Source organism: Elephas maximus, chromosome 6, assembly GCF_024166365.1.
Source record: "Elephas maximus indicus isolate mEleMax1 chromosome 6, mEleMax1 primary haplotype, whole genome shotgun sequence".
NCBI classification, from domain to species: Eukaryota; Metazoa; Chordata; class Mammalia; order Proboscidea; family Elephantidae; genus Elephas; species Elephas maximus.
In genome coordinates this window covers 123,935,892-123,963,226 of record NC_064824.1, presented here as the reverse complement: position 1 = coordinate 123,963,226, position 27,335 = coordinate 123,935,892, and the positions used below count along the sequence as shown (strand labels likewise).

At 40.0% G+C, this 27,335-nt stretch overlaps 1 long non-coding RNA gene across 12 annotated transcripts in view; it reads right to left on the bottom strand.

Annotated features, from left to right (window-relative positions):
- Positions 1-26,459, bottom strand: part of LOC126078157 (uncharacterized) — a 151,245-nt gene extending 124,786 nt beyond the window's left edge. For 8 of the 12 annotated variants that reach the window (XR_007517975.1, XR_007517983.1, XR_007517973.1 and 5 more), the window contains exons 1-4: positions 26,044-26,459; positions 15,427-15,479; positions 12,348-12,486; positions 4,281-9,635 (exon numbers count right to left, since the gene is read on the bottom strand). This is a non-coding gene — a long non-coding RNA (uncharacterized LOC126078157). Of the gene's footprint in view, positions 1-596; positions 721-4,280; positions 9,636-12,347; positions 12,487-15,426; positions 15,480-26,043 lie in introns of all 12 variants that reach the window. The other 4 variants (XR_007517979.1, XR_007517984.1, XR_007517974.1 and 1 more) reach the window with 3 other exon arrangements.
- Between the last annotated feature and the right edge of the window lie 876 nt (positions 26,460-27,335).

The window sequence follows — 27,335 nt, the reverse complement described above, 5'->3', positions numbered from 1 at the left end:
AAAGAAGTCTAAGCTGCACTGAAGACATTGGCAAAAAACAAGCCTCCATGAACTGACGGAATACCAATAGAGATATTTCAAGAAATGGATATAGTGATGAAGGTGCTCATTCATCTATGCCAAGAAATTTGGAAGACAGCTACCTGACCAACCATCTGGAAGAGATCCATATTTGTACCCATTCCAAAGAAAGGCAATCCAACGATATCATTTGTACACACAAGCAAAATTTTACTATCATTCAAAAGCAGTTGCAGCAGTACATCAACAGGGAACTGACAGAAACTCAAGCCAGGTTCAGAAGAGGACATGGAACCAGGGATATCATTGCTGATATCAGATGGATCTTGGCTGAAAGTAGAGCATACCAGAAAGACGTTTACCTGTGTTTTATTGACTATGCAAAAGCATTTGACTGTGTGGATCACAACAAATTATGGATAACATTGCAAAGAATGGGAATTCCAGAACACTTATTTGTGCTTATATGGAACCTGTGCATAGACAAAGAGGCACTTGTTCAAAGAGAACAAAGGGATGCTGCGTGGTTTAAAGTCAGGGAAGGTGTGCGTCAAGGTTGTATCCTTTCCCCATACTTATTCAATCCGTTTGCTGTGCAAATAATCCGAGAAGCTGGACTATATGAAGAAAAACTCGATGTCAGGATTGGAGGAAGACTCATTAATAATCTGAAATATGCAGATGACACAATCTTGCTTGCTGAAAGAAAAGAGAACTTGAATCACTTTCTGAGGAAGATCAAAGACAATACCCTTCAGTATGGATTACACCTCAACATAAAGAAAATAAAAACCCTCACAACTGAATCAATAAGCAATATCATGATAAACGGAGAAAATACTGAAATTGTCAAGGATTTCATTTAACTTGGATCCACAATCAATGTCCATGGAAGCAGCAGTCAAGAAACCTGACAACATGTTACACTGGGCAAATCTGCTGCAAAAGACCTCTTTAAAGTCTTAAAAAGCAAAGATGTCACTATGAGAACTAAGGTACTCCTGGCCCAAGCTATGATATTTTCAATTGCCTCATATGCATGGGAAAGCTGGACAATGAATAAGGAGGACTAAAGAATCGATGCCTTTGAATTATGGGGTTGGCAGAGAATATTGAATATACTATGGGCTGCCAAGAGAACACAAAAATCTGTCTGAGAAAAAGTATAGCCAGAATGCTCCTTAGAAGCAAGGATGGCAAGCAAGACTGCATCTCACATATTTTGGACATGTTTTTTTTTTTTTTATCAGTAGGGATCAGTCCCTGGAGAAGGACACTGTGCTTGGTAAAGTAGAGGATTAGTGTAAAAAAGGAGGGCCCCCAACAAGATGGATTGATACAATGGCCGCAATAATGGGCTCAAATGTAACAACAACTGTGGGGATGGTGCCGGACTGGGCAGTGTTTTGTTCTGTTGTACATAGGGTCGCTATGAGCTGGAAACAACTTGACAGCACCCAACAACAACAACATGGCCCAACTTGTGTCTTCATGGTTTCTACTTAACTACTTGACCCTTCATCCAAACTGGTCATGTCACATTAAACCCAGTGCTGGTTGAAAGATTTTTCTTAATATCTTTGTTTTTTGGCTTAATATAAAAATATTGGATCCTCTTCAATCCTGCCATTTTACTTTGTAGCTGATGTTTCGATTACATTTCACTGTTATCGTTTAGCTCAGAATTTAAATGTATTGCCCCTGTCTTTCAAAAATACTAAAGAGATCAAGCAAAGATATAATCCGTTCAGTTCTTGAAATGCATTGACTTAATTCCAGAAAGAATGTCAAATCCTCTGATTCGAAGAACCATGATCTGGGTATAATAAGCTTCAGATACAAAACTCTGACTCTTTAGGAATAAGATGAAGGTATCAGCAAATTTCATGAACTTCAACATATCTGAATGTGATTCCCACTAACTGGATTCTACACTTCTTTAACTGCTATTAGCATCCCTTACTAAAAATTGTGAACCATTTAGCGTGTCAGATACAAGGACAGAACACCTTCTACTACCACATAAGAGTGGGGGGTGGGGGAGAGCAGTAAATAAGCATCTGATTTATTATCATGAATTTGTTCCACATACATGATGATTCCAAGAGATATACTTTTTAAAACATTTCTTTTTAAAACATTTCTTTTTTTCCTAAGTATAAAAGCAGTATATGTTGCTAGTAAAAAAAAAAAAAAAAAAAATTGGAAATTATGACAAAGTTTGAAGAAAAAATAAAATTCATCTCTAATCCTAATACTAACCATGGTATTAGTATTCTGTTATCTATCTAGGTCCTCATCTTTCTGTGCATTTTAGAGTTAAACGTATATATTTTTTTTAATTAAATTAGAGCCATATTGGATATACTCTTCATAACCTTTTAAGTGCTAAATAAATTTAACTAATTTAATTAAGGGACTTAGTAGGCTCAAGGTATCTCTGAGTGGTCCCTGCAACAGAGTAATGAGACTTCTGATAGCACAAGTGAGGCTTCTAGAGTGTTCTGAGAGAATAAGTGAAAGTTGTCTCGTCAGGCAAAGTCTCACTTTTGTTGGATTCTATTGGTCAAAGAACCACAAAGCCTCCCCAGATTGAAGAGGCTAATATTTAACTACCTCTCGATGGTGGGAGTATCAAAACATTTACAACTGTCTTTATTCTACCTCTCTACTTCTGCAATCCAAGCAGTTAAAAATCATTTTCTTGTGCTAGTGTCTCAGGGGAAACCCTGGTGGCATGCTGGTTAAGTGCAACGGCTGCTAACCAAAAGGTCGGCAGTACGAATCCACCAGGTGCTCCTTGGAAACTCTATGGGGGCAGTTCTACTCTGTCCTACAGGGTCGCTATGAGTCGGAATTGATTCGATGGCAATGGGTTTTTTGGTTTTTAGTGTCTCAGGCAGGAATGCACTTCATTTGAAGCTGTTATATATTAAAAGCTAAGGTACAATTGAAGGAAAGAAGAAAGGAATAAGTGGGTAATATTAGTTTCCTCTTGAAAGGAAACAAATTAAATACAGAACCTTCTTAAAAATGACTGTTGATAGAATAAACAGAAATCTCTCCCGTGAAAACAAACAATTTCAATAGGGCTATAAAGGTTTTGGAGCCCTAGTGGTGCAGTGGTTAAGAGCTACAGCTGTTAACCCAAAGGTCAGCAGTTTGAATCCACCAGCCACTCCTTGGAAATCATATGGGTCAGTTCTACTCTGTCCTGTAGGGTCACTATGGATCAGAATCGACTTGATGACAACAGGTTTTTTGTTTTTTTTAACTATTGTTTTAAAAACCCTACAAGAGAAAGTTTGTATCTAAAAAATAGAATATAAATAATTTCAAAAGAAAAAATAAATTGGGGTAAGTTTAAAGGTTATCATGATTAAAGAAAACAATAGCTATTTTATCAAATGCAAGTATGAGAGGAAAAAGGAAAAAACACGCAGTCTAAGAGTATAAAACCAAAAACCAAACCCACTGCTGTCCAGTCTATTCCGACTCATAGCGACCCTATAGGACACAGTAGAACTGCCCCATAGGATTTCCAAGGAGCACCTGGTGGATTTGAGCTGCCAACCTTTTGGTTAGCAGCTGTAGCACTTAACCACTACACCACCAGGGTTTCTGTCTAACGGTACAACGGTACAAGAAGATGAAAAATCACCTGACATTTCCTTGTATTTTTGTTTACCACGTTTTGTGTGTGTTCTCTGATATAATCCAGATTAAATAAAGCACTTGGGTTCTTACTATCTAATGTATAGGAGTTATCTGAAATCTCTGTTTACAAATGATAGCACTCTCTTATCTATCTTCTATGAATACAGTAATAGTTATCTCAGAAAAGAAATAGAATGAGAAAAGAGATTAGTTCCCTGATTCTCAGCCCTATTTGCCCATTCCAATCCCCTGAGGAACTTTTAGAAAATACATTCCTGGAAGCAGTGAGTTTTTATTTATGGTGATGGGAAATTCAGCAAGGATTATGAGTGAAGGTTGCACAACATGATTAATGTAATTGATACCATCAAATTGTATCATGAAACATGTTGAATTGGCAAAGGTTGTGTCATATATATTTTTACAACAATAAAAAAAGAAAAGGAAATACATTCCTGCGAACCACCTCTAGGCTGAGGTGAATCCTGAAAACCAGGGAGTACCAAGAGGTACCCAAGTGAATCACTGAGTTCACATATATTCCCTCAGCTCCCACCGTGTAAGAGTAGCCTGACCTCCCTCTGCTGATCAAGGTCACTTACCCTTGCTGTGATGGTGACTCTTCTTCTGGCCTGCTGAACCTTCACATAAGGAGCTCAAAGTACCCAGGTGGAAGCTACTGCTTGTAGTTTAATGGGACACTTACTGCCTCCCTGAAAAGAAAGCACACATATTAGAGATACGGCCCTCTAACCCTGCAGAGTTCAGAGGTGTAGGGATGGGAAGCACCCCAGTCGTGCATCTCCCTGGCTGCCATAATCCACCCCTTGAGCCATGTGGAGCCAGTTCTCTGGAGGCCCATTTTCAAGGATCACTTCCTCCATGGCTGGCATGGACTTCTCTTCCTGCGGGAAAACAACAAGAGGGGAAACTAGAGGGAGGCTAGTGAGATGAACTACAGCTTCATTGCTGTAGTTGGTCTCAGGCCACAACTATTCATCTTCCCTCTCCTCCACTGTCCATTGTAAATCCCCTCCTCCTCAAATATCACCTTCCCATGCATTTGTCAGTTTGTCATACCGTGGGGACCTGCCTATTGCTGTGATACTGGAAGCTATGTTGCCAGTATTCAAACACCAGGAGGATCACCCATGGAGGGCAGGTTTCAGCTGAGCTCCCAGAGTAAGGCGGACTAGGAAGAAAGACACGGAAGTCTACTTCTCAAAAGAATTAGCCTGTAAAAACTTTACGAATAGAAGCAGAACATTGCCTAACATAGTGCTGGGAAGATGAGCCCCGTTCGGAAGGCACTCAAAATACTACTGGGGAAGAACTGCCTCCTTGAAATAGAGTAGACTTTAATGATGTGAACACAGCCAAGCCTTTGGGACTTTCATTTGCTTATGTAGCACAACCCAAAATAAGAAATAGTTGCAAACGTTAATAATCAGAACTTGGAATGCATGAAGTATGGATCGAGGAAAATTGGAAATCACCAAAAATGAAATGGAACACATAAACATCCATATCCTAGGCATTAGTGGACTCGTATTAGCCATTTTTAATCAGACAATCATATGGTTTACTATGCCGGGAATGACCACTTGAAGAGAAATGGTGTTGCATTCACTGTCAAAAAGAGTATTTCAAGATCTATCTATCCTGAAGTACAATGCTGTCAGTGATAGGATAATATCCATATACCTACAAGGAAGATCAGTTAATACCACTATTATTCAAATTTACACACCAACCACAAAGGCCAAAGATGAAGAAACTGAAGACTTTTACCAAATTCTGCAGTCTGAAATTGAGCAAACATGCAATCAGGATGCAGTGATAATTACTGGTGATTGGAATGTGAAAGCTGGAAACAAAGAAAAAGGATAAAAAAGTAGTTGGAAAATATGGCCTTAGTGGTAGAAATGATGCCAGAGATCACATGACAGAATTTTGCAAGACCAATGACTTCTTCATTGCAAATACCTTTTTTTCACCAACATAAATGGTGACTATACACTTGGACCTCACCAGATGGAATACACAGGAATCAAATCAACTACATCTGTGGAAAGAGACAACGGAAAAGCTCAATAACATCAGTCAGAACAAACCCAGGGGCTGACTGCGGAACACACTATCAATTGCTCCTACGCAAGTTCCAGTTGAAACTGAAGAAAATTAGAACAAGTCCACAAGAGCCAAAGTACCAACTTGAGTATATCCAACCTGAATTCATAGACCATCTCAAGAATAGATTTGATGTGTTGAACACTAATGACCAAAGACCAAATGAGTTGTGGAGGGACATCATATATGAAGAAAACAAGAGGTCATTAAAAAGACAGGAAAGAAAGAAAAGGCCAAAATGGATGTCAGAAGAAACTCTGAGACTTCCTCTTGACTATCGAGTAGGTAAAGTGAAAGGAAGAAACGATGAAGTAAAAGAGCTGACCACAAGATTTCAAAGGGTGGCTCAAAGTAAAGTATTATAATGACATGTGCAAAGACCTGGAGATAGAAAACCAAAAGGGAAGAACACACTTGGCATTTCTCAAGCTGAAAGAACTGCAGAAAAAATTCAAGCCTCGAGTTGCAATAGTGAAGGATTCTATAGTGAAAATATTAAACACAGGAAGCATCAAAAGAAAAAGGGAGGAATCATTAGCCATCAGAGAAATGTAAATCCAACCACAATGAGATACCATCTCAACTTGGCATTACTGGCACAAATCAATAAAACAGGAAATAATGAATGTTGGAGAGGCTGCGGGGAGATCAGAACTCTTACGCACTGGTGGTGGGAATGCAAAATGATACAACCATTTTGGAAAACGATATAGTGCTTCCTTAGAAAGCTAGAAACAGAAATACCATATGATACAGCAATCTCACTTCTGAGACTACATCCTAGAGAAATAAGAGTTGTCACACAAATAGACATATACACACCCATGTTCATTGCAGCATTGTTCACAGTAGCAAAAAGATGGAAATAACCTAGATGCCCATCCACAGATGAATGGATAAACAAACTGTGGTACATACACACGATGGAGTATTACGCAACAATAAAGAACAATAAATCTGCGAAGCATCTCATAACATGGATGAGTCTGGAGGACCTTGTGCTGAGTGAAATAAGTCAATCACAAAAGGACAAATGTTATATGAGACCACTACTGTAAAAACTCATGAAAGGTCTGCACACAAAAAGAAATAATCTTTGATGGTTGTGGGGGGTGGTGGGAATAGAAAAACACTAAATAGACAATAGATAAGTGGTAACTTTGATGAAGGGTAAGACAGTAGACAATATTGGGGAAGCCACAACACCTTGTACAAGGCAAGGTCATGGAAGCTCCATAGACACATCCAAACTCCCTGAGGGATGGAATTCCTGGGCTGAGGGCTGTGGAGACCACGGTCTCAGGGAACATCTAGCTCAACTGGCACAACACAGTTTATAAAGAAAATGTTCTACATTCTATTTTGGTGACTGGCATCTGGGGTCTTAAAAGCCTGTGAGCGGCTATCGAGGATATTCCACTGGTCTCACCCCTTCGGGAGCAAGGAAGAATGAAGAAAACTAAAGATATAAGGGAAAGATCAGTCCAAAGGACTAATGGACCACACCTACCATGGCCTCCACCAGACTGAATCCAGTACAACTAGATGGTACCCGGCTACCACCACTGACTGCTATGACAGGGATCACAATAGAAGGTTCCAGACAGAGCTGGAGAAAAATGTAGGACAAAATTCTAACTCAAAAAGAAAGAACAGACTTACTGGCCTGACAGAGACTGGAGAAACCCTGAGAGTATGGCCCCCAGACACCCTTTCAGCTCAGTAATGAAGTCACTCCTGAGGTTCCCCCTCAGCCAAAGATTGGACAGGCCCATAAAACAAAACGAGACTAAAGGGGCACACCAGCCCAGGACCAAGGACTAGAAGGCAGGAGGGGACAGGAAAGCTGGTAATAGGAAACCCAAGGTTGAGAAGGGAGAGTGTTGACATGTCGTGAGGTTGTTAACCAATGTCATAAAACAATACGTGTACTAACTGTTTAACAAGAAACTAGTTTGCCCTTCATCTAAAGTACAATTAAAAAAAATAAGAAGTAAGGAAAACACAAAGTCACTGTAATGAGAAGAATTCATTGGTGTTCAACCATTTCAGGAGGTAGCATATGATCAGGAACCCATGGAACAGAAGGAAGAAGTTCAAGCTGCACTGAAGGTGCTGGCAGAAAACAAGATTCCTGGAATTGACGGAATACCAACTGAGATGTTTCTACACACCAATGCAGTGCTAGAAGTGCTCACTTGTCTATGCTAAGAAATTTAAAAGATAGCTACTTGGCCAACCAACTGGAAGAGATCCATATTTATGTCTATTCCCAAGAAAGGAGATCCCACCAAATGCAGAAATTATTGAACATTATCATTAACATCACACACAAGTAAAATTTTGCTTAAGGTCATTCAAAAGCAGCTGCAGCAGTATATGGACAGGAAACTGCCAGAATTTCAAGCCCGATTCAGAAGAGGACATGGAACCAGGGATATCATTGCTGATGTTAGATGGATCCTGGCTGAAAGCAGAGAATACCAGAAAGATGTTTACCTGTGTTTTATGGACTATGCAAAAGCATTCGACTGTGTGGATCATAACAAATTATGAATAATATTGTGAAGAGCTGGAATTCCAGAACACTTAATTGTGCTCATGAGGAACCTGTACATAGACCAAGAGGCAGTGATTCAAACAGAACAAGGGAATACTACATGATTTAAAGTGAGGAAAGGTATGCTTCAGAGTTGTATACTTTCACCATACTTATTCAATCTATATGCTGAGCAAATAATTTGAGAAGCCAAACTATATGAAGAAGAACAAGGCATCAGGATTGGAGGAAGACTCACTGACAACCTGTGTTATGCAGATGACACAACCTTGCTTGCTGAAAGCACTTGCTGATGAAGATCAAAGACCACAGCCTTCAGTATGTATTACACCTCAACAAAAAGAAAACAAAAATCCTCACAACTGGACCAATAAACAACATCACGATAACGGAGAAAAGATGAAGTTGTCAAGGATTTCATTTTACTTGGATCCACAATCAACAGCCATAGAAGCAGCAGTCAAGAAATCAAAAGACACATCGCATTGAGCAAATCTGCTGCAAAAGACCTCTTTAAAGTGTTAAAAAGCAAAGCTATCACCTTGAAGACTAAAGTGGGCCTGATCCAAGCCACGGTGTTTTCAATTGACACATGCATGTGAAAGCTGGACAATGAATAAGGAAGGCCAAAGTTTCATGCCTTTGAATTATGGTGTTGGTGAAGAATATTGAATATACCACGGACTGCCAAAAGAACAAACAAATCTGTCTTGGAAGACGAACAACCAGAATGCTCTTAAGAATTAAGAATGGCTAGACTACGTCTCACATACTTTGGACATGTTATCAGGAGGGATCAGTCCCTGGAGAAGGACATCATGCTTGGTAAAGTAGAGGGTCAGTGAAAAAAAGGAAGACCCTCAATGAGATAGACTGACACAGTGGCTACAACAATGGGCTCAAGTATAGCAATGATTGTGAGGGTGGTACAGGACCAGGCAGTGTTCCGTTCGTTGTACATACAGTCACTACGAGTTGGAACCAACTCAACAGCACTAACAACAACAGATAAATCCTCTCCTGGTCTTGGTGGTTTACCTGGTGGAATGACCCAGACCCTCATTCCAGGAGGCTTTGAGCCCCTGGTAATCACACCCATCTCTGTCCAGGATTGCTGTACTTGTTATATTCAGTCACAGACAGAGGAGGAACACGCAGCACACATCCACAGTTGCAAGTCTCCACATCACTGCAGCTGGACACCATTCCCATCTCCTCTGATCTCCTTCCATATTGTCTATGCCATTGGTTTGGCACGTCTTCACCCCTGGGGATAGGAAGCATTATTAATATCATTCTTTTTACTGTGTATCCTCTACCTACCAAGCACAGTGTCCTACAAATAGCGCATGTTCAATAAATGGTTTTTGATTGGCAAGCTCAAAATATGTTTTCAGGAGATATGTTTCAAACGATGAGTCCTCCAAGTGGCTTCCTGTTGGAAATATTTATAACACAACAACATATTTTTTTGGTTCTAACATAAGGAAAAACTACTTGGCTATTTTAAAATTACCCATCACCATTTTAAGAGCATTCAAAGCTGAGTGAGTTGTAAAAGAGTGTGTAAAAGCATATGTAAGAGTGTATGAAAATGTACGACCATGAATATGAGAAAATATTAGAGAAATTATTGAAAATCAGTTTGGTAGGCCTCAAGGTATTTGGCCCCACTAAAGGAGATCAGATACTCTTTAAGATTTCACAATTTCTCTTTCTCATATCCGTCACTATGAGCTGGAATTGACTTGAAGCAACTGGTTTGGTTTTGGGGGGTTATAGCCATCACATTGTACTATTAGTCATTATGTCTTCCTGCTAAAATCATCAAGATTGAGGGCCTTCTGGTCATTTTTCTGTTGCAAGTAACTTATTCCAGGCATTCGCTTAATAAGTGTTGAATGAATGGGTGAATTAACTGTTGAAATAGTGGTGGGACGCAGAGAAATCACTTGATTTGGATTAGGAAACCATGGTCAGAGCCCTAGGAGAGGCAGTGTTATAGTGCATACAGATGAACAGACTTAGTGCTTCACTTCATGTCAGATTTGAGGAAAATCACTGAATTTCTCTGAGGCTCAGTTTTCTTATTGAGAAACTTAGGGCTGTCTTGAGGAATAAAATGGGTATACAAAGTATCTAGGGCGCTGCCGGATCACAAGGGATTTCCCACAAATGTTAGTTTTTGCTTCTTTCTCTACACAATATTTATATATACAGGGTGTTAAGTAAGAAGTATTACTATTCTTAAAGATCTTCTAAGATTCATGTATTCAATTCCCTTGTAAATACTGTTAGGAATATTCTAGAAGGAAACTCTACCAGGTTCTCTAGGTGTTTCTATCACCTGACTGCAAGAAAATTTGAAAAGGGAAAAACCTCAGAAATGCATGTTTTTGGGCTCCAGACTTTCTGGTGTCAAGGGGACTAGATGAACCTCTGAAACTATTGCCCTGAGATACCTTTCAACTAAAAATATCCCCTGAAGTCATCTTAAAAATGAACAATATTTTAGCTTAACTAGTAAAAAAAAGGTCTCTCTTGAGCACTATACTCTTTTAAGAACTATCCATATGGTATCAAAGTGAAAACAGCAACTTGAAAAATTAGATAGGATCCTTAGGGGGAGTGAGTTTATGTTAATGGGGGAGGAACAACTCAGAAAAGAGGGATGAGAATGGTTGTAAAACTCAAAGAATGTAATCAATGTCACTGAACTGTACATGTTGAAACAGTTAAATTGGTTTGTTTTGCTCTGTATATTCTCAACAACAAAGTAATTTTTTTTAAATGCGTGTTTTCCTTTTAGATATTCGAAGAGTTTTTGTGTACGATGTTGTCATTGTTTCATCAACGTATCAGCTTTAGTCATAAAAACTCAAGTTTTGCAAATTCGGTTTAAAGGGCAAGACTTTTTACTACAGGTGCCAGTCTCCAGAAAAATGGTTAGAGATAGAACCTGTTGTGTCAAAACTGGGTATTGGCCTCTGGCCCAATGGCAGATATGGAGCCCTTAATAGAGTCAGAATCAACTCAACAGCAACTATTTTTGTTTTTTATTTAAATTTGCCATTGAATTAAAAAGGTTGTGAAACAATCTTTTCTTTTTTTTTTAAGGCAGAGATATTAGATGGTGGCAAAGTAATAAAAACACATGCAAAAGAAGGTTTTCATCATACATTTTTTAAATTATAGGTATTGCTTTGTTTATCTTAAAATATATTCACTACAGATACTTGCTATTTAAATTGACGTTATTTGTCTAATAAGAAGATAAACATTGCACCATGTGGCCTGTTTGAACTATTTTGCCAATACGGATTATCACATTTGGATAAGGAAAAAGAAGTCTGTGAATTAAGTTAAGAAAATAACATAAAATGAAAAGTCATACCTCTGGCCTTATTCCAGCCTAATCCTGTTTACCTGAATACGCACCTGCTACCCAGCTTTTTTTTTTTTTTTTTTTTACCCAGCTAGAGCTCTGGGCCACTGTGCTTCCAGCATGCCCCTGGGCCTGGCCATTGTGCCAGATCTCTTTCACCAGAAGCAATATTGCTTCTCCACTGACTACAAACAACGCTAAACTTGAACACCAGAGTTTGTCAGTGAAGGAGAATATTCAAGCGTATCCTTTGACAGGTGGCTTCTCACCTCATCTGAGCACGGGGCAACACCTTTTAGTCTCAGAAATCAGGGGAGGAAAGGGTTTTATGTGCATGTAACTGAACCCCTGAAGGAAAAAATCCAGGCACCAATGTTGGTAGGCAGTCTCTCAGATAGAAAAAGTCACTTTCCCAAGGTCGCACCACCACTACGTGATTTATCAGGATTTGAGCCAAGGCAGTCTGACTCCCAGAGGATTAACCATTATTCAACACTGCGTCTCAAACTACAGGAATTAGTCATGAAACTCAATTCTTTCTGAGTTGGGTTGGGCACAGAGGAAGAACACAGTGCTCCCTGGGGTTGATGCTACCTTAAAATGCCATGAGGATCCAACTGCAGACTGACTCCAGCTCAGAGAATTCCCAAGAGGTGCAAGTGTCCTCACACTTTCCAGGCCATATTTAGTTCAGCTAAGCCAGCAAGGCAGCTCCAGAGGCATCCCAGGTTCCCTAGAAAAAAAAAAAAAAGAATCTATATACCCAGAATAATCCAGGAAATAGAAAATCCAATTGAAGAGGTTCACCTTGATTTTACAGGTGAGCTCACACAGAAAAATGTCCCCAATGCTGGACACATTGGGAGAGGCAACACCTTTTGTATAAGACAGGCTTTAAGAAGAATTTGATGAAGAGAGAGGACCAAGATAGGTTATCCCAGATGCTTCTCTTGCTTTTCCATCTGTGGGGTCATTACAGATAGTTAAAGAATACTCAAACATGCAAACAGGAACATGGCTTTCAAAAGCCCAAAGGTATATGATAGACTTTTATCAGCAGCAATTTGCTTCAACAAGAGGTGGCAATTTGCTTAATATTACCACTTAGCCCTGCAGAGAGTCCGTTCATTTACTCGGGAAATTGGAGTTTAGCCCTCACTATGGGCACAGTGGAAACCCTGGTGGCACAGTGGTTAAGTGCTACTACAGCTGTTAACCAAGAGGTCGACAGTTTGAATCCACCAGCCGCTCCCTGGAAGCTCTATGGGGCAGTTCTACTCTGTCCTATAGGGTCGCTATGAGTTGGAATCAACTCGACGGCAGTGGGTTTGGTTTTTGGTTTTGGTATGGGCGCAGTGGTTAAGAACTCGACTGCTAACCAAAAGGTCAGCAGTGCAAATCTGCCAGTTGCTCCTTAGAAACCCTATGAGGCAGTTCTACTGTGTCGTTTAGGGTCACTATAAATTGGAATTAATTTGATAGCAATGGATTTGGTTTGGTATGGACAAAGCGAAGAGCCCTGGTAGTTCAGTGGTTAAGCACTCAGCTGCTAACCAAAAGGTCAGCAGTTCAAACCCAATAGCCGTTCCAGGGGAGAAAGATGTGGCAGTCTGCTTCCAAGAAGATTACAGCCCTGGAAACTCTATGGGGCAATTCTAGTCTGTCCTATAGGATTGCTATGAGACAGAATCGACGCGACAGGAATGGGTACAGGCTAAGCAGAGTCCCTGGGTGGCAAAAGCAGTTAAGCACTTGGCTACTAACTGAAAGATTAGCTCAAACCCACCCAGAGGCTGCTCAGAAAACAAGCCTGGTGATCTGCTTCCAACAGGTCACAACCTATGAAATCCCATGGAACAGTTCTACTCTGCACACATGGGGTCAGCAACCAACAACAACAGGCTAAGCAGAGTCCCTGGGTGGTGCAAACATTTAAGCACTTGGCTACTAACTGGCAATCTACTTCCAAAATATCACAGCCAAAGAAAACCTTATGGAGCACAGTTCTACTCTAACGCACATGGGTCACTATGAGTGGAATTCACTGGTTTGGTGGGGTTTTTTGTTTGTTTGTTTGTTTTATGGGCTAAGTACCATGCTGGGATTACTACAGTGAACTAGACAGACTGGTTCCTGACTGGCTGGAATTTACATTACAGTTGGGGAAACAGACAAGGGATTTACCAAGCAAGCAAGCAAGCAAAACAACATATGCATAAAATAAATACTTACTGTAATAAATGTTGAGAAGAAAACCCAGACAATGCTAAATAGAAAATAATTAGGTACAGCGTTTAGGAACTGAGGCATGAAGGACATGATGGAGCCAGCTTTCTAAGAACTGAAAGAAGAGCATTTAGCAGAGAGAGGAACAACTTATATTCTTGTTACAGGTAGTCATCCCATCCCAAACCCACAGTAACTACAAACTGCCCCTTGACCATTCATAAAAGAAAAGTAAAAAGTATGAAAAATGACCTTGAATATGATTCCAGCTTCCTTTTTAAGATCCCAGACCACAATCTTTATATATTCACCTTAACCTTATAAGGAAGACCATCTGAAGAACTGAATATTCATGAAACCAGGGCACCAGCCCCAGCTCTGCCCCTCTTAAGGGCATGTCTTGGTTAACTACGGCCCAAGTCACTTAGCAGTCTGGGCTTCTATAAACTGTAGAAGGTAGCTTATAAAGTCCTTTCATCACTCATGCAGCTTGTGATTAACTGACAGTAGCAAGCTTATACCATCCCTTAATCTTTTTTCACTGCATCATATAAACTGTACAATATTATACACTTTATATTCTGTATTATTGGCTTTTAAGAGCTTACCTTTGTGGCTTTTCAAAATAAAATAAGAGACCATTCCAAACAGCCCCTCACCCCAAACATTACAACTAAGCAAATGTTTTTTTCATAAATATCCTGCCTTGCTCTTGGCCATTATAATTTGCCCTTAGTCAGTTGACCACTCATTTTCCCACGCTATTAATTCCATCTGGCATTTTCCTTCAGTTTTGTTCATGCATTCTCAGGATGTCTCCTTTAGGATTTCCTTTTTCCATAGCATCCAATTCTCCTCAAGAACACGGCACCACCTGACACTGGCAGACTCTGGAGAGCTTTATTCCAAGCCAGGCCCAGGGTACACTACATGGGCACAGTGGTTTCTCGTCTGGACTTAGAGGCAATTTCCACTAAGCCGTCCTAATGCCCATTGAACGACCCAAGCATTGCAAAACAGAGCAGACCTTTGTCCTAAAAAAGCCAAATCTTATGAATTTATATTAAGTCAAAAATAGGCAAAACTCATCTATGGTAGTGGTGCTACATAAACGAGCCATGGATGGCCTCTGTGTATGGGTCCCAAGCTGTTTACTTCTTCTTAGGAAACTGAGTCCTGTCAGCCCAAAGCAACTTGCCTTTAAATAGCAATACCATGTCATTTCTCACCTGCCTACTACCTACCAGATGCCATGGAGTCCATTCTGACTCATGGCAACTGCATGTGTGTCAGGGAAAAACTGTGCTTCATAGGGTCTTCAACTGGTAATTTTTAGAAGTAAATTGCCAGGCCTTTCTTCCAAGGTACCTCTGGGTGGATTCAAACCTCCAACCTTTTGGTTAGCAGCTGGGTTCATTAAGCATTTGCACCACCCAGGACTCCTTACCTGTACACTACCTGGTACAATTCTCGATGATTCCAAGTTCGAAGAGGGGCGGCCTGCAAAGGGAGATGTTCAGTGAAAAATGACAAGTTGATGCTTGTGATGAAACTTATTATGAATATCACGGGAACATGCAATGATTTCTGGAAAATTAAGTATGATGTGAAAAAAAGTTGCTTCATCTAAAAAGGGAATGCGCCTTCCTTGATTAACAAAAATCCTTTCAAGAATTTTCTAATAAAATTAGCTAATATTAGTAATTCTATTTATAATTATCTATTTTTCTAAAGCAGAGCCCTGGAGGCACAGTGGTTAAGAGCTACAGCTGCTAACCAAAAAGTCGGCAGTTCGAATCCACCAGCCGCTCCTTGGAAACCCTATGGGAAAGTTCTACCCTGTCCTATAGGCCTGCTATGAGTTGGAATCAACTCAACGGCAATGGGTCCGGGTTTTTTTATTCTGCTAAATGATTTTTCTAGAAACATTACTGGCTGTCATGAGTCTCTCCCACCTTAATGAGTGAACCCTTCATTATGTAGGACTAAAAACACAATCCTTGGATAATAATATAATGTTTATTTTTGCTAGTAAGCCTAAATCCTTTCCTTTAGAAAATGAATACTAACAGCCGTTTGCCAGGGAGTTCCTTTTAAAGACATAATGATATTCAGTTGAGCTTTGCCAGATTGTACTTGTTTTGCCTTTGAGCAAGATGAGGTCTACATGTGTTCACAAAGCTCAGGACAGACAGTTGCTTTTAAGGTGCCTTCCTGCAACAACCCTGTGGGATGCCTCTAAGCCTACGTCAGTACAAACAATATAGCGTCTCTGATTACTGACTTCTCAAATATATAACAGAAACAGGAAAATATTAATAACAATTACCAATAAGTTACTTGGATTCAAACCTCTTGAGAAACTGACTATATGATTTTGTTAAATGGATTCACACTTATAGATCGTTGGATTAACCCTAAGTATGTGAAGAAAGGGGGTGATTTGAGAACAAGTTTCTGTAATCTAGCACTTTTATCTAAGGGTAGCTGATCCTAAATCATACTCCTCAAAATTTTAGCATGCATAAGAATCCCTGGGCCCTACCCGTGGAGATTCTGATTCAGTAGGTCATGGGTACAGCCTGAAAATCATTTCTAACAATTTCTGAGGTGATGCTGTGCTGTCAATACAAGGATCACACCTTGAGTAGGACTGTCCTAGTCTATGTCAGATGTGAAGAGTTTGCAGAACAGAGTATGCTTTTTATATTTCAACTTTGTCAAAAGGTGATATCCAGGTATTCCCACTATGTAACATATCATCAGAATACAATAACCTATGAATTCCCTTGTATTTATGTTATAGCTCAGTCCTGTGGAGTCAATTCCGTCTCACAGCAACCCTATGTAACAGAGTAGAACTACCCTACCCCCTTGGGTTTTCTTGGCTATAGTTACATCACCAGGACTCCTTATTTCTTCTGCGGAGTAGCTTAATTGGCTGTTGCTAAAAGTAGATTCTAACAGGGCTTCAAACCAGTTTGTCTCAGTTCGAACCCGTGCTCAGAATTTGCATTTCTAACAAGTTCCCAGGCGATGCTAATGCTCTGCTGGTTAGGGATCAATTTTTTTTTTTTTTTTGCTTATTACTAATTGTTTTTATTAACTATAAAATTATAACTATAAGCAGACTGTAAACATTTTGGTATCATCTCTTAGTTCTATCATTTCATAGCCACTGAGGTCCTTGAGGGTTTAGACATCTCAGTTGCACCAGCTGTACCCTTACCTTCTTTGTTTTTGAAATTTGCAACAGTGGTTCTCCTTTCATACCGTTACCTATGCCACTGTGAAGATGTCACAAACTTTATATTACCCAGGTGATAAGGACCTAGCCTGTCTTATCAACTGATTATTCTGCTGCTGTTTTTCTTTATTTTGTGTTTGTTTTATATTGTGCTTTACATGAAGGTTTACAGAGAAAATTCATTTTTCATTAAACAATACACATATTGTTTTGTGACACTAGTTGCCAACCCTGCGACGTGTCAACACTCTTCCCTTCTCGACCTTGGGTCCCCAGTTTCCATTCATCCAGCTTTCCTGTCTCCTCCTACTTTCTCGTCCTTGTCTCTGGGCTGGTGTGCCCATTTAGTCTCATATACACGGTTGAGCTACGTGTTTTATTGTTTGTTTTATGGGCCTGTTTAATCTTTGGTGAAAGGTGAACCTCAGGAGTGATTTCAGTACTGAGTTAAAATGGTGTCTAGGGGCCATACTCTTGGGGTTTCTCCAGTCTCTGTCAGACCAGTAAGTCCGGTCTTTTTTTATGAGTTAGAATTTTGTTTTCCATTTTTCTCCAGCTCTGTCCAGGACCCTCTGTGGTGATCCCTGTCAGAGCAGTCGGTGGTGGTAGCCGGGTACCATCTAGCGGTACTGGACTAAGTCTGGTAGAGGCTGTGGTAGTTGTGGTCCACTAGTAGCTAATTCTGAGAACCACTAGTAGAGCTGTGGTTCTCAAAATTTATTATACATAAGAATCACCTGGGAATCTTGTTAAACCATAGATTCTGATTTAGTGTATCTGGAGTGGAAATACAAATTCTCTGCCTGGGTTCTACCTGGAATAAACCAGTTCAAAGCTCTGGATTCTAATAAAATTTGAACTGGGCTTCTTTCTTTCTTTCTTGTGTCATTTCATCCATCCTTCCTTCCTTCTTATTTTCTCCACAACTAAACCTTTCACACATTTCTATCAATGGTCTTGGGCATTAAAACACCAAAGAGTAATGGCAATCTATGAGACTGCCATTGTGGTAGGCTGTTTAAAGGCCAAAAACTTCCCCCAACCCAGTAATCACATGCTTTCTCCATTTTCCCTGACTTAATGTGCTAGCATTCAATGTGTGTTTTATGTAAAGGGCTATCTTAGTTACCTAGTGTTGCTGTAGCAAAATATACAAGTGGGTGGCTTTAAAGAACAGTATTTTTTCTGGATGCTGAAAGTCCAAATCAGGGTCTCAGCCACATCAACTCCTACTGTGGCCCTCTCTCCTAGTTTCTAGTGCCTGCTGGCAATCTGTGGCACTTCTTTGATTGTAGATGGATCTTCGCATGGCATTTCTCTTCCCTTTTATGTGAGTCTATTCTGCTTTTTCTGAGACACTTCAGAGAAATTATTAGGTTTAGGACCCACCCCACTCTAGTATGACCTCATTAACGTAACAAAAGAAAACCCTATTTCTAAACATGGTAACATTTACAGGTACAGGGGTTAGGGCTCCAACATATTTGGGGAGACACAATTCAATTCATAACATGCATTTGGCAGAATATCTGGCATTTCTAAGCCCTAATAAATGTTTTGTTGTGTACTATTGAGCTGATTCCAACTCATAGTGACCCTACATGACAGAGTAGAACTGCCCCCATAAGGCTTCCTAGACTGTAATCTTTAAGGCAGCAGATCACCAGGTCTTTTTCCTATGGAGCCGCTGGTGGGTTCAAACTGCCAATCTTTCAGGTAGCAGCTCTTAACAACTGAGCCAGCAATGGTTCTTAATAAATGATAACCATTAAGTATTACCACTTTCCATTCCTTCCCACAATGCTGGGCGTATATCTCCTTTCTACCTTTACTACAGGTTGTGACATATAAATATCATTTAAACAAGACCAATGTTTTCTCAAAAGGTTTTTATACACTGGAAAGATAAATGATCTGATGTTTTCTATGTTTAATAAAATAAAAGAAAATATAACAATTATGCCAACCCTACAAATGTACAAAAAAATTCTAAATGCTTCTGAGAAGCAGGAAAATGCCTTGGTGCTTTCTTTTACATTATAAGACAGCTTATTCAAAAAAAGCTGCTTTTAATTATAATTACTTCGGCCCTAGGGTACTAAGACTTTTCTAATCTTGTTCCTTTTATACATGGGTTTTCCAATTGTTTTGAGGTTTTACTTATTTATAGCTCAACTAATAAAATTGTTGAGTTCCTTGGAAATTAAAGTAATTTAAAGAATTTGCTGTGTGACTTAATAATTAAATTCCCCATGTCCTTCTATAATATGGCCCTCCTTGCAAAGAAAAGACTCAGTATTAAATAAGTAGAATTATCTAAGAGCAATTCTCAGAATAACAATGTCTAATCTCATTATCCACCAGCATATTACCCACTTCGCGAATTATCTGCTGAAAACTTAAAACTCCTGTGGAAGAGAGTAGGTAAAAGCTATGGTACTTGCTTTACCATTAACTCTCTCGGGACATTTTGCAAAAGTTCGATAGCTTTCAAAATATCATTTCTTGCCTGGCTGAGCAACCACGTATGACAAGGACCGGTAACTATGTAATACACCCACGTTTTCCATGAAGTTACAGAGATTTCCAGCAGGCATCATCAGCACAGGGTCAGAGCCTGACCTTTTGCAAAACTTAAAATATTCTTCAAATTCCTTAAAATTATAATGGGAGCAATATCCAGTAAGATTAAGAAACTGAGTAGGATTTACACTTAAGTAGTATGGCGTAGTGGTTAAGTGCTACGGCTGCTAACCAAAGGGTCAGCAGTTCGAATCCGCCAGGCGCTCCTTGGAAACTCTATGGGGCGGTTCTACTCCGTCCTATAGGGTCGCTATGAGTCGGAATTGACTCAACGGCACTGGGTTCACTGGGTAAGTATCTTCCCAAGGAGCCCTGGTGGCACAGTGGTTAAGCACTTGGCTGCTAACCAAACGGTGGTTTAAATCCACCAGCCATGCCTCGGGAGAAAGATGTGGCTATCTGCTTCCATAAAGATTACAGTCTTGAAAACCATATGGGGTAGTTCTACTCTGTCCTATAGGGTAGCCATGCATTGGAATCAACTCAACAGCAACTTTTTTTTTTTTAATATATTCCTACATAGTCCCTTAGTCAAATGACCTGAGAAAGATAATTTACAATATTACTTTGCCTCTGTAAAATCCTTCATAATTTTTAAATTTCAAATTTTAAGGAATTTGATCCGTGAAATAAGGTGTTATAGACTGAATTGTGTCTCCAAAAAGATATGTTGAAGACCTAACCTCTGCACCTGTGACTGTAACCTTGTTTGGGAAAACAAGATTTTTCTTTGTAGATGCTATCAGTTAATTAACAAAGCCATATGGGAGCAGACCTGACCCATATGGAGTAGGGTGGGTTCCAACTCTAATCCCTTCTGAGTAGTGTCTTATAAAGGAGAACAGTCACAAAAACAGAGTTATACACAGGGGAAAGACATCAGGCGAAGAAGATACGTCTACCGGGGCAAAGGAATGCCAAGGATCGTTGGCAGCCACTAGAAGGTAGGGCAGAGGCATGGAACAGTGTCCCCCTCTGAACCCACAGACCCTCAGAAGGAATCTCTAGGGCCGAAACCCTGATTTAAACTTCTACCCTCTAGAATTGTGAGAAAATAAATTTTTGTTCTTTAAAGCCAGCCAATTTATGGTATTTTGTTATGGCAGTCCTAGGAAACTAAGACATAAAGTAAGGCACATCTTATGGTTCCCTCTTTCAAAAACAGACCCAAGGCCCATTAGAATTTTCATGCTGTAGCAGGCCTCTATTGTTTTGGCCTGGCAAACATTCATCCACCCTCTTCAGGTCAGCATCTGATCTTCCTCCAGGAAACAGGGTATTTCACATGAAGTTAATGGTATACTACGTATCTTTTTGTGTCTAGATTTTTTCACTTAACATGGTGCTTTTGAGATTCATCTATGTCGTAGCATATTATCGATACTTCATTCCTTTTTACATTGTTAAGGTGTTATAAAAAATAAAAATCAAAGAAAAATATGTGACAGACTTTCTATGGTTTGCAAATTCTAAAGTGATTACTATCTGGCCCTTTTCAGGAAAAGTTTGCCAATCCCTACCAGGGGCAGATTATCCAATAGGCAAGGTAAACAGTGCTTACCTTGCTTACCAGATCGTCTATAGTGAACAATTGCACATATTTTCACCACATCAAAGTGTCTTCTGCTTTTAGGTATGGCTGGCATCTGTCTCTCTCCCAACCCCACAGCGCCTTCCTACAGAAAGCCTTTTTCAAATATACACTCCCTGACAGGGATGGATTACCCAGAAAGCAAGATAAGCACAGGCTTACTTGTGCTTATATATTAATCTATAGTGACCCATTTTATGCACTTAAAGATACAGTAAAACTCAAGTGAAGTTGGTCACTACAGATTAGTAAGTAAGCACAAGTAAACCCATGCTTACCTTGCTTACTGGGTAATCTGTCCCTGACTACCTTAGCCTAAATCTAGCCTGGCTCAAGGTCATTTAGAGCAATTTACTTGGTGCTAATATATATGTGTGGACACACACAACAGATACGCAAAAAGATGTGTTGGGCAATATGTTTGTACCTCAAACATGTCTGCTTTATTAGCTTTCCTAATTTTATTTAGTTTATTTTCAATTTGTAAACAAAATAAAACATAATCACCCAATGTCCCTACTACATTGGTTAAGGCTATTGATTAACGATAAAGTGTGTAATTTCTAGAATTGAAAGGACATCGATAGATAGGTAGCAGAGCAATGAATTTGTTTCCTTTTTAAATGATCTCCACTCCTATGGCTGAGTGATTTGGTAAAATGTCAAAACATGTTTAAAAAAAAAAAAAAATGCTTGGAGAAAACATGCGTTTCTCTTTCTGGTTCCCAAGATGCTGATTCATGTGCAAGGGATTGATTGAGGAAGTGGAGAAAGAGATAAGAGAAAGGGGGCAGTAGGGTAGAAGAGAAGAAGCCAAGCAAGGTGCAACCCCAGGCAGAGTCCCACAGACAGTGGTTACAACCTGAGCCTGCTGGGGAGCTCTGGGGCGTAAGTGACAACTCAGAGCTGTGCCCACTTGACGTAAAGGACAAAGAGCTTTCATATCTCCACATCTGCCAGTCTCCAAACCAAACCCATTACCATTGCGTCAATTCCAACTCATGGAGACCCTATGTGTTTCAGGGCAGAACTGCTCCATAGGGTTTTCTTGGCTGTAATCTTTAGGGAAGAAGATCACCAGGCCTTTCTTCCATGGTGACACTGGGTGGGTTCCAACAGCCAACCTTTAGGTTAGTAGCCAAGTGTAAGCCATTTGTGCCACTCAGAGACCTGGTATAACCTTGAGGGGGGTACAAATTCTAGGTGCAGGCAAAGGACCCCTGTAGCCCCAGGGCAGACCTCTGAAAGAGCCATGTCACTGTTGTTGTTGTCGTTGTCATCACTGTGTGCCATCAAATTGGTTCTGAATCATTGCAACCCCATGTACAACAGAATGAAAACACTGCTCAGTCCTGTGCCATCCTCACAATGGTTGCTATGTTTAAGCCCATGAAAGAGCCATAGACTGCTAGAAACATAGGCACACTGAAGGAGGGAAATGCAAAAAACAGCAAAAAGGAAGACAGAAATGTCTTGGCAGAGCCCCAGTGTTTTCTACTTCATTTGCCACACTTTTCCACCACCAGTGACTTTGGACAGGTATTTATAAATTCATACTTTAAATAATAAGGAGATTCCTAGGTATAAATCCCACAAAAATAAGAGCTGTAACACAAATAGACATATGTACACCCATGTTCATTGCAGCACTATTTACAATAGCAAAAAGATGGGAATAGCCTAAGCACCCATCAACAGATGAATGGATACACAAAACGTAGTACATACACACAATGGAATATTACGCAACGTTAAATAACAACGATGGATTCGAAAAACATCTCATAACGTGCATGAACCTGAGGACTTTATGCAGAGTGAAATAAGTCAATCAAAAAGGACAAATACTGTATGAGACCACTATTACAAAAAGTCAAGAAAAGGGTTTTCACACAGAAACATTCTTTGATGGTTACCAGGAATGGGAGGTGGAGAAGGAATACCACTAACTAGATAGTGGACACTTGCTAACTTTGGTTTAGGGAGAGATAATACACAATATGGGGGAAGCCAGCACAACATAATCAAGGTAAAGGAAGACACTGAAAGGTACATAAGAGTAAAAGGTAACAATGGTAAATATTAATACATATACAATCCTGCAACAACAGTAACAACAAACAATAGTGTACAAGCGGATAATACATACATAAGCAGAACAGGGGTATGAGGGCATATGGAAGTATACCCACATACATACGTATGTGTACATGCTGCTAATATACCCACGTATGCAATAGTGCGTACAAGGGACACAGTCATGAAAACCTCTTAGCCATAATCATACTCCTCCTGGGACTGAGATACTGGGCTTGATGGCTAGGGTACATAGTCTCAGGGAACATCTAGGTCAATTGGCGTATCATAATCCAAATAGGCAATGTTCTACATCCTACCTTAGTAGCAACTGGGGTCTTAAAAGCTTGTGAGCAGCCATCTAAGATACAATTGGTCTCATCTCATCTAGAACAAAGTTGAGTGAAGAAAACCAAAGGCTCAAGGAAATAACTAGTCCAAAGGACTAATGAACCACATGAACTACAGCCTCCACCAGCCTGAGACTGGAAGAACTACATGATACCTGGCTACCAATATCAACTACTCTGACCGAGACCACAATACTAAGTCATGGACAGAGTGGGAAAGAAAACAAAATTCAAACTCACAGATAAGACCAGGCTTACCGGTCTCACAGAGACTGGTGGAATCCCTGAGACTATGGCCCATAGACCTCCTTCAGACATGGAACTGAAATCACTCCCAGAGATCCCATTATAGCCACACAATAGACAGGCCTATAAAATGAACTATAACGCCAGTGAGTAATGTACACCTCAGAAAAATCAACTATATGAGACCTAAAGGGCAGCATTTGCCCAAAAGCAAAGTTCAGAAGGAACTGGAAACAGAAAGGGCAGGAAAGCTGGGCAGATGGACACAGGGAGGAAGGGGGGAGAGTGCTGACACGTTCAGGGTTTGCAACCAATGTCGCGAAACAAGCTGTCTATAAATGGTCGATTGGGAAACTAATTTGCTTTATAAACTTTCACCTAAACCACAATAAAATGTTCAAAAGAAAAGAAAGAATACAGAGGAAGAATATACCCAGGCTTTTCAATCATTGTTCTTAATTTTCTGCCGTCAATTTAATATGTAATTTTCCTCATTTACTAAATTCCCAAATTTACTAGAATTACCACTGACAAGCAGGCTTCAGAAAGTCAATACAAGTCTTTGGCAAAAAGCCAGATTCTTTTATGCCTTGCTTGTCTGGCTGCTTAAGTTAAGGACTTTGAAAAGCTATATAAAATTCTTCAGGTTCTTTGGCTCCAATTCACAAAACACCCAGGAGACCTTAGAAGGTTCGCGCCTAACTTATGAGCAAAGACTGTTTTTATGCTTTATTCTACCTTAACCTTCAATCCCTTTGTAGCTATAAAAAGCATATATTTTAGGTTTTCATAATTCATAAGAAGCCCTGGTGAAGCAATGGTTAAGCACTTGGCAGTTAACCAAAAGGTTGGTGGTTCAAATGTACGCAGCGGCTCTGTAGGAGAGAGATGTGGCAACCTGCTCTGTAAAGATTAAACCAAAAAAAAAAAAAAAAAAACCAAACCCACTGCTGTCGAGTTGATTCTGATGCATAGTGACCCTATAGGAACGGGACAGAGTAGAACTGCCCCATAGAGTTTCGGAGGAGTGCCTGGTGGATTCAAACTGCTGACCTTTGGTTAGCGGCCATGGATGGCACTTAACCACTTCGCTATCAGGGTGCCTAGAAAATCTCGTGGGGCAGTTCTACTGTCACATGGGGTAGCTCTGAGTGAATGGTATCTAACAACAACAACAATATGTATTCATAATACATTGTACAGTGGTATGTACCAAAAATATATAAGAATATTTTAAATCCGTGGTCATGTTTAATAATGATCCGAAGGTAGGATACCTATGTAACACATATATACACAGAAACACTCATTTTCTCAGAACATTACAGAAATAGTAAACTAATTGCCATGTTATATCTATTTGTATCTTTTGTCCATGGTAGTCTATTTATCAGTACTTAAAATTATTCACAATCAATAAATTTTGTTCACTGAGTAATGTATCTCCCTTCTCAGCTCTCTCAAAGCAGAACATTCTAAAGATTGTCTGTCTCTTTAGTTTACCAAAAACTTTTCTGATTTCAGCATAGATTTCTGCCACTGAAATTATCTCTAAGAGATTTTCCATCTTTTTTAAAGCTGTGTTTCAGAGCCCAGAATCTTTTAACTAACCATCTAAAAATATGACAGAGCTAATGAAAATGCTAACAGATAACTAGGAACATCTCTGAGAAGTCAGTGGCCATTTTTCTCTTTCTTGCCTGAGAACACATCCTTTCTGCCTGAGGTGAGAACCAGTTTTCAAGCATTTATTCCACTGCCCAAAGAACAACACACAGTCATGGGGGTGAGGACAAGAAGTGGGAGAAGAGATTCATTAGTCTTCTTTTGAAAAGCTTTTCTCTAGATAAATCTTGTTTGAATGAAAACAGGCAAATAGACATTGTTAACCGCCGTCCTGAGAGCCGAGAGAGGAACGACATCTGCAGGTATGGGGGTAAACATCCAATTAGAGTCTCAAATGCTACTTACCAGCCTCGCACCAGATGGTTAATTGTTGTTGCTCACGGAATGCTGAAGTTGAGGTCTGGGGAGCCTCGCGTTGAAAACAAACACCCCGGAATCAATTGACTACCTTTCTAAAATTTCCGTAGGATCTTTAAGGGGAATCCTCACACAGAAAAAAAAAAAAAAAAAAAAATCATGTTATCCCCCAAATACTATCTCTCTTCTTTCTTCCTTTCTCTCAAACACATTCACGAATTTTCTTCATGTCAATATCATAGTACTATTACAAGACAAATCTGCTACTACAGCCCTTCAGCTTCTGGTGAGTTGACTGGCATTCCTCGCTCACATCGGGAACAACAACAAAAAAAACCTTTTCAGTGAAAAAGGCTGTGTCCTAGGAAACATTCCTGCCAGATAGCCTCGCCTCCTTGGACAAATCAGTTTTCCAGGCTTCCTGCTTCCTTTAATCCCTCATTAACTCCTCCTTTTTAACTCCCTCCCTGCCACGGAGCAAACCCCCCAGCCCCCAGCATTTTCAGCATTCAGAAGAAATTTTAAATGTTCTTCTCAGTTGTCTCTTGTATGTATGTTTCCCCACCTGACTTGCAGACACGGTCTCTGCGCGGAGCGGTACATGCGCTGGGTTTAGGTGTGTTTTCCCGGTGCGACCCACACAGTGACAAGCAGTTTGTAATTGCACCGCGGCGTTTGAGGAGCTGCTCTCAATTGATAAATGGAGCGCGTGCTGAATTGATGAATCCATCATTGAGAGGTTTGCATTCACTGTCAGACTCTAGGGACATTATATTGTGCTCCTCAAGCTCACGCTCTCCGGCTGCTGTTATGAGCGTCATCTGAACTCACATCCACAGAGAAAATAATTTGTCAGCCAAATTGTGGCAGAAAGGAAAAACGCAGCTGGTTGACCACTGGGCTCAAAGCCAGCAGCTGAGAACTCAATCGAATTTCAGGGTCTGACCTTGGGGCTGCTCTGTGAGATAAAGGTCTTTGCAACAATGTAAATCATCTTGGATTGATGCAAACACTACTGTCCACTATGACCGAGTATTTATTACTTTAGCCCTGAAAATTTACTTGTTACTGATTTCAAAGAATCTTGCTGTTCTTCCAAGGCTGACCCTAAACAATAAAAAACATAAAACAGTTGTGGGGAGGCATGTTTAGGACAACATGCATTTGTACGTAAAGTCATTGTTTGGTTGGCCAATAAATGCTACCACGCTACCTAGATTGGTTGATTTAGACTTAGAGAAAAAATAATGCGTAGTATGTTTCCTGGAGAGTAGTGCGTG